Here is an 8,126-nt window from a genome sequence, read left to right on the forward strand (position 1 = left end):
AACGGCACAAAGTACAGAGAGATCCTTGATGAAAACCTGCTGCAGAGCGCTCAGGACCACAGACTGGGGTGAAGGTTCGCCTTCCAAAAAGACAACGACCCTAAGCACACAGCCAAGACAACACAGCAGTGGCTTCGGGACCAGTCTCTGAATGTCCTTGAGTGGACCAGCCAGAGCCCGGACTTGAACCCGATCGAGCATCTCTGGAGAGACCTGAAAATAGCTGTGCGGCGACGCTCCCCATCCAACCTGACAGAGCTTGAGAGGATCTGCAGAGAAGGGAGAAACTCTCCAAATACAGGTGTGCCAAGCTTGTAGCGTCATTCCCAAGAAGACTCGAGGCTGTAATCGCTGCCAAAGGTGCTTCAATTAATTACTGAGCAAAGGTTCTGAATATTTATGTAAATGTGATATTTCAGTTTTTTTATTTCTAATAAATGAGCTAAAAAATAATATTTTTGTTTTGTCATTTTAGAATAAGGCTGTAAGGTAACAAAATGCATTCTAGGGCTCATCTCAACCTTTGCTGTGCAGGTGTACTGTACTCTACTTGAAGACATTCTATCAGAGCTCACAGAAGCTATGATTTCGTCATTCTAAATTATGTCTACTGTATTCTCTTCCCCAGTTATGATTAACTTATTTTGAATCTCTCATAGCAGAGCTCATTCAGTTTTTTTGTGCCTCATTTGTCTCTATCTGAAAGGTAGTCCCTACTCAATTTAATTGAGTGAAATCTCATCCAGATTTAGAATTTGTTATTTGTAATTTAAAAGGCAAATTAGTTGTTTGCAAAGGCAATGACGGTTGTGCAATGCAATTCTTACAGCCAGTGGTTTCTCCTCCCTGCTGTTCCTGGACCCTCCATTAACAGTGCATGTTTAGCAAAGCTGTTTCCTGTCAACAACCACTGCCTCAATTTATCAGACCCCTGCTGGCTGTATAACACTCTTTCCTTTTACTCTAATTCCTTCTTTTCTTCTCCATGTTTTATTTGTTATCCAAGTTGTAAATTCTACTATTTTTGTGTTAGTCTGTTTTTCGTCTTTTAAAATGTGTATTATGTTATTTCTCTGTGTCTAATTCTGTGTGTTTGCAAAAATATAAACATACTAAATGGTTTTCCGGTGGGAGGTATGAGAGTGTGGAGGTCTATGCTATACTTTGATGTATGCAGCCTCAGGGTCTACAGGAAACAGTTCCTTCCTTCGTAATGACACCAAATTGTGTTCTCTTCTCAGGCTCTTCCTACTCCTTACTCGTGTGATATGACATCACTGCATGGTTACCACAGAAACCAGGGCTCAGTTCAGACGGTTGACAGCCAGTCAGGTGAGTGAGGATGGGATTGCCCATAACAACTACTCAGAAGAAATTGCTGCCAAAGCAGAATTAGATAATTTCGCCACCAACTAGTTCTGTGCGTTTAGTGATGCACGGGTTGACTCATAACCCGCAGTCCCTGCAATTTTAGTGCGGGTTTAGGGTCATTGAATATTGTGTAGACGTAGGGCGGGTTGAATACAGTTCTGTTGTAATTGCATAATTCTTACGACCGGTCAAACTGATGTCATTTGGAAATTGGGACATAAATAACTTTTTTAACTGCATTTTCTCCCAGGTCCCTAAACGTCTTTGCTCCGTGAAATAAACAGAGATGACAGAGAACTTTACAGATTGAAAGCTTCAATCTAGCTTCAGTCTAGTGATTTCTGACATTCTGCTGAGCACCAGTTTATTTAGTCTTCTAGGGCAACATATAATGACAGAAGAGAAGCTTCATGTATCTAATTATAGACAAGTTGACTAACAAATAGCCTACCAAGATGTAGGAAATTATAAGCAGAAACATATCTAAATTTGTCAGAAACAGTCCTGCATCCCCAGTCAAAAATGTGTTCTGCTGTCTTGGACTGTAGTTTACAGCACATTTTCTATATTAGCGAGTTAGTGTTGGGTTCGCGTCTCAGATTTTCACTTTATCACTTATAGTCTGGTGGTTGTGGATGGTTTATTAGCAATTGCGGGTGTGGGTGAATAAAAAGCTGACCCGTGCACGACTACTTTGTTCCCCTCTCAATGTGGGCGAGCAGTCAATCTGTTACAGAGTAGCCTAACTCGAGAAGAACATGTGGAATGCATTATGAGATCTGCAGGAACCTATAAAGCAGTCCACCAAAAATATCTGCTTGTTGACATTGTTGCTCTCCCTCTTCTACCCGTACTGGCCATAACCCTTGGGCTCCCGAGTGGCGCAGCGGTCTAAGGCATTGCATCTCAGTGCTAGAGGTGTCACTACAGACCCTGGTTCGATTCCATGCTGTATCACAACCGGCTGGGATTGGGAGTCCCATAGGACGGCGCACAATTGGCCCATCGTCATCCGGGTTTGGCCGGGTAAGGCCGTCATTGTAAATAAGAATTTGTTCTTAACTGACTTGCCTAGTTAAATAAACGTAAAATAAAATAAGAGGGAACATCTGATTTTACTCAGTGTTTATAGTTATTACATACTTATGTATAACCACAACACATCTCTCAAGTGAACAGTTCTCTGATAACCATTCACAACAGGAATCTAGCAAGTTTAGAGATATTGTTAGTGGGGGAGGAGCAAAATATCTTAATTACTCATATCGTTTTTTCAATGGAATTCCCCTTTTACTGCCATAGGCCAGACCTGTCTTGCATTACCACACTGACTCTATGGAAAAGACTCCTAGGAGAGTGAGCCTTCCTGCATCTGCCTCTCTGATACTGTTGTCTGATGCAGCTCTGTAATCTTCAGATTACTGTTGATCCTCAAAACAACCACCAGACAGTCATTGAGCTGTCAGGATTTCTGCTGTCTCACCTGTAGAAGTAGTCTGAGGTTCACTAGCTATGCTGCCAATGAACTGAACCCTTCCCATATCCAGGGAACTGAACCCTCCAGAGGAGATGGATCTCTCCCTCTCCCCCTGGCTGAGGCCTGCCATACTGATGAATGGCCTCTGTTTAACAGCACATCTGCTTCTAGAGCAGCCAGCCACAACGCTGGGTGCATGACTCCTCCAAAGGTAAAGTCCAGAGTGATGCCCAGATAGAGGAAGTAAAATCTGCCTTGGTTCTCCCATGTTCCTGATGATGTGAAGGCCACAGTCCTAGTACAGTCATTACATTGCATCAGAGAGAGAAGTGGCAGTAGGACTCACTAAGTAGTACACATAATTTATTGGATTATGGTTTTACTGTTAGACGTACAGTTAATGGCCAAGGTTGCTGATAGAGATTTGTACATTTCTCTCTAGGTGTTTTTCACAGGGATGGCTGCACAAATGGAGGTACAGACTGGGGAGGTGGGAAGGACAGGTGTAGGGGGGCGACTGCACCTCAGCCCTCTGGCTGACTCCAGCAACAAGAGCCTAACAGAGGGCCCATCCAACACCCAGGGCTCCCTCATCATCACTCCAGAGTCCAGTAAGCCTGTCCCTGCACCCAAACCACGGCTCACTCCCAAACCTTTCGCTGTGGAGAAAACCCCCACCATCCGGCCCATACTTGCTCCTAAGCCTAATACCAAGCCCCGACCAGAGCCCACTCGCCCTACTTTTTACAAACCTGACCCTCCCAATGGCCCAAAACCTCAGCAGCCGAATGTTACCAGCAAACACAGGCCAGTGTCGACCAACCACAGCCGTCCTGCTCCTACCTCCTACAAACCCTCTCCCAAGTTGAGCACGGGACAAACCACCAAACCTGTAGCCCAGCCCTTCAAACCCGCCCCTCTAACACTTGGGGACCACAGCAAACCAACTCCTTCCCAACCGATGGGGCGTCAGAAGCCAGCTGCGGCAGGCTTGTCCCACTCACAAGGCCCTAAGAAACCCCCTTCAGTGGAATGGTCCGGATCCACCAAGCAGGAGAAGGAATGTGGCAAAACAGCATCCAATATCAGAGCTGGAGGAGCCTATTTGACCAGAGCCAAGTCAATGGGCTTCCTCCGTCAGATAGGGCTAGAGGGGGAGGAGAGGAAGAAGGGTGAAGGGCCAGAGGTCACAGTTCAACTCCGAACCCAGTCTACAGGCTCCAGGCCTAGACCTGTGTCGGCTATCTTCCTACCCTCTCCCACTCAGGCTGAGTCGTCCACCCCAGCTGATCGCTGGGTCGGGAGACGGCCCCTTTCAGCCGACCTCACCTCCAAGTTTGAGTCCATTGGCCTGTCTCTGCACCGTGGCTCTCCTGCCAAGACTGGCAGCAAGGACAGCAGTCCAGAGGAGGGAGCACTGCTACGGAGGAGAGAGGGGGAGACGGGAGCAGAGGGGAGCATTGCTACACCACAGGCCCCAGACAGCAAGCCTTCAGCACGAGCACAGGGGAGTGAGAAGAAAAAAGAGGAAGAGAAGGATGAGGGAAAGGGTGGAGGAAGCATTAAGAGACGGATCAGTCTCTTGCTCGATTCCTCTTCTTCCTCTCCTGTGGTTCCTCTCCGTGTTGCTGCCCAAGGACCGGAGTCTTCCTCTCCAGTGCAGCCAGTCCCAGAGGCAGATGTGCCACAGGGTGGTGTTAAACAGCGAATCAAGAAGCTAACAGAAGATACTGTTACGCCACCTGCTCAGACCCTGGCTGTTAAACCCCGCCCTCTGCCCCCTGACCTGACCAAAAGGTAGGAGCTCCTCACCACCTTCAGTCTGCCTGTCTCTGTCATGTTTATGACTCTCCCATTGTCATTACCGTTCTTGTGGGATGTGTGTGTTTCTCTTCATCAGGTTTGGCTCTGAGAAGTCCACAGACCTCTGCAGTCCCTCTCCTAGTAAGGCGACAGACCGCCATGAGAGTGACACTGATCCTCAAGGGAGGGTAAGAGAGATTGTGGAATTTGCTTAGATTAATATAGGTGATTTGGTGAAGGATTGCAATGAGCCTTGTGAGAATTTCTTTAACTCCTGTGCCAACCAGACAAACCCAGAGGAAACACTGCTGTCTTTAATAGGCCAACAATGAGGTTACAGTTAAATCCTTGGTCCTCAGTGAACAAAGTCAAGTTTTCTATTTTGCTGTAAATATAGAATGAGACTTATTCCAGCAATTGACTAATTTACTGCCCTTAAAGCAAATGATCAGAGTTATGTTAAGTTGATGGATAAACTTAATCAACCATCATTAGTGGCGCAGCAGTCTAAGGCACTGCATCGCAATGCTATAGGTGTCACTACAGACCCGGGTTCGATCCCGGGATGTATCACAACCGGCCGTGATTGGGAGTCCCATAGGGCGGCGCACAATTGGCCCAGCATCATCTGGGTTAGGGGAGGGTTTGGCCGTGTTAGGCCGTCATTGTAAATAAGAATTTGTTCTTAACTGACTTGCCTAGTTAAATAAAGGTTCAATAAAAAAAATATGAAACAAACCAGTTAAATGATCTTGATTGAGTTAAGTGAAGTGCCTCTGTTATACCACTGGGAGGACTGGAGTGCTTGTACTGTATGTTCCCCATCTTGTTTTACAGTCACTTTGTTTGATGAGCAACATCTAAAGATGGCTTTGTGAATACAGTATATTCCTTTATTTTAATTGAAAAATAAGATGTTTAGGTTTCTGACATTTAATGTAATGAATAGTAGTTTCTTAGTTTTCCCCTGTAAGCCTGAACTGCCTAAGCAAAATGCCCATTATAAGGACTATATTCCTGGGAAAATTCTGATTTGCATTTCAAGTCTCACACTCTGGGCACCATTTATTTTCTCTGAATCAGTCTTTGTCTTGGAGCATACAAGCGAAGAGAACGTCACTGCCACAAAGGTACAAAGAGCTTTGAAATCAAAGCCAGGGCATTAGTCATCTCTGGTGGTTCTTTGTGTGTTATGAAACATGCTGAGAGTGAAGCACTGGGAAAAGGTCAACACAGTGAGGCTTTGATTACCACCTCAGCACCACACCCACTTTCATGGGCCCAACAAAGTGGAGTGGGATCCACTGTCTGCCCAGACACAGTTGCCTCACTCAGTCACTTGTCTTTGTATCACCCTCTCTTTTTATCTGTCATTATATAATACCAACAGCAAATAATACTAAGTTCATGATGATCATGCAGACAGTGTCCAGAATCTGAATTAACATGTGCCAACTCTTTGAATGACCCAATTCTAGGGGCAGGACTCAGTCTTCATCTTCAGTGACCAAAGGAAGGTGGATGAACACACCAGAGAGTCCAAAGAGCAGCCCACCCAGACCTTTTCTGACCCCTCAGCTGGAAGGACTGTGGCACAGCGGGGGCTGGAGATTGAGGCCCAGGAGAGCCACCCGAGCAGTGGGGTGCAGACTGTGCGAGCAGCCCTGTTTGAGAATGTGGTGGAGAGACACAGCGTGCTGGTGATGGAGGAGGACAGAGCGCAGAACAACACAAAGAGCTGTCCCAAGAGAAGTGTCTCTCTCAAACTGGGGGATGGGGAGAAAGGCGGCAGCCTGGTCACCTCCCCCTACCGCGAGCCTGTGTCTCCCTCCAGCCCGCTTCGTGTGGAGCACTTGTTTGACACGGTGCACGCGGTGGGAGAGAGGAGAGCCGTTAGTGAGAGTGTCCCCTCGGCACAGCTGGAGGACAAGGCCATGACCCTCCGTTCCAGGCATTCTGAGGGGAACAGGCCAGCTAGGGCTGAGCCAGTGGAGAAGAGACCTGCTCGGGTCCAAGGAGACCTCAGTTCGACTCAGAGGGGAGCACCAGCCTCCCAACATGAACAGGGACCACGCTACCTCAGGGTTGGAGCTCTGCAGAAGTGGAATACCTCTGAGGTGGATAGGGGGGCAGAGGTAGAGAAAGGAAGGGAAAAGGAGAGGGAGAGAAAGGAGGAGGAGAAAGAGAGGCAGAGGGAAGCGGAGAGGAGGATGCAAATGGCTGTAGAGAGGGAGAAGCCGACAGAGCAGGACAGGGAGAGAGAGGAAGTGGCAGCACCGAAGCGTTTGAAAATGCTGGAGGCAGATGAGCAGCCACCCAAACCCAGGGCCACCTACTTTGCTCTGACTGGTCAGATTCAGGAAGTCATATCCCATGGGGATGAGGGAACAGAGAAAGGGGACTTGGAAGTGCCCTTTGATTTCTCTGTGATGTCTGGACAATGGGGTTCTCAAGGGAAGGTAAAAAGGAACCCCTCTCTAGTCAAAACTTTTGGTAAAAGCTCCCAAGGTCAAGAACAAGAAGAGGAACTGATGGAGAGGAAGCAAACACAGGAAAGGAAAAGAGAAACGGCATGGGACAGAAAGACCGGGATGGATGAGATGGAAATAGAAAAACAGAAACAAGTTCTTGAGGAAGTAAGAGAATTGGAGAGGGAGAAAGGACGTCAGAGGGAGAGAAAGGAGTTTGAGAGTGAGAAACAGAGACAGCTGGAAATTGAGAGACAGAAACAGTTAGAATATGCTAGAAAGAGAGAGATGGAGAAGCAGAGAGAGTTAGAAAGGGAGAGACAAAATGAGTTGGAAAAGGAGACACAGAGAGAGTTGGAAAGACGGTGTGAGCTGGAGAGGGAGAGACAGTGTGAGCTGGAGAGGGAGAGACATTGTGAGCTGGAGAGGGAGAGACAGTGTGAGCTGGAGAGGGAGAGACATTGTGAGCAGGAGAGGGAGAGACTGTGTGAGCTGGAGAGGGAGAGACGGTGTGAGCTGGAGAGGGAGAGACGGTGTGAGCTGGAGAGGGAGAGACGGTGTGAGCTGGAGAGGGAGAGACGGTGTGAGCTGGAGAGGGAGAGACGGTGTGAGCTGGAGAGGGAGAGACGGTGTGAGCTGGAGAGGGAGAAAGAGTTTAAAAGGGAGAGGCAGCGACAGTTCGACTTAGAGAGACAGAAGAAGTTGGAGAGACAGATGGTTGAAGAGTTGGAGGAAATAAAAGAAATGGAGACAAGGCAACTGTTTAGGTTTGAAAAGCAGAAGCAGGCTGAGAGAGAGAGACATCAGCTTCTGGAGCTTGAAAAGCAGATACTGAGAGAGAAGATGGAGAGAGAGGAGCAGGAGAAGATGGGACAACAGGAGGTAGACCGGGAGAGACAGAGGGAGCTGGAGCGGGAGAGACAGAGGGAGCTGGAGCGGGAGAGACAGAGGGAGCTGGAGCGGGAGAGACAGAGGGAGCTGGAGTGGGAGAGACAGAGGGAGCTGGA

Source organism: Oncorhynchus tshawytscha, linkage group LG12, assembly GCF_018296145.1.
Source record: "Oncorhynchus tshawytscha isolate Ot180627B linkage group LG12, Otsh_v2.0, whole genome shotgun sequence".
Lineage (NCBI taxonomy): Eukaryota > Metazoa > Chordata > Actinopteri > Salmoniformes > Salmonidae > Oncorhynchus > Oncorhynchus tshawytscha.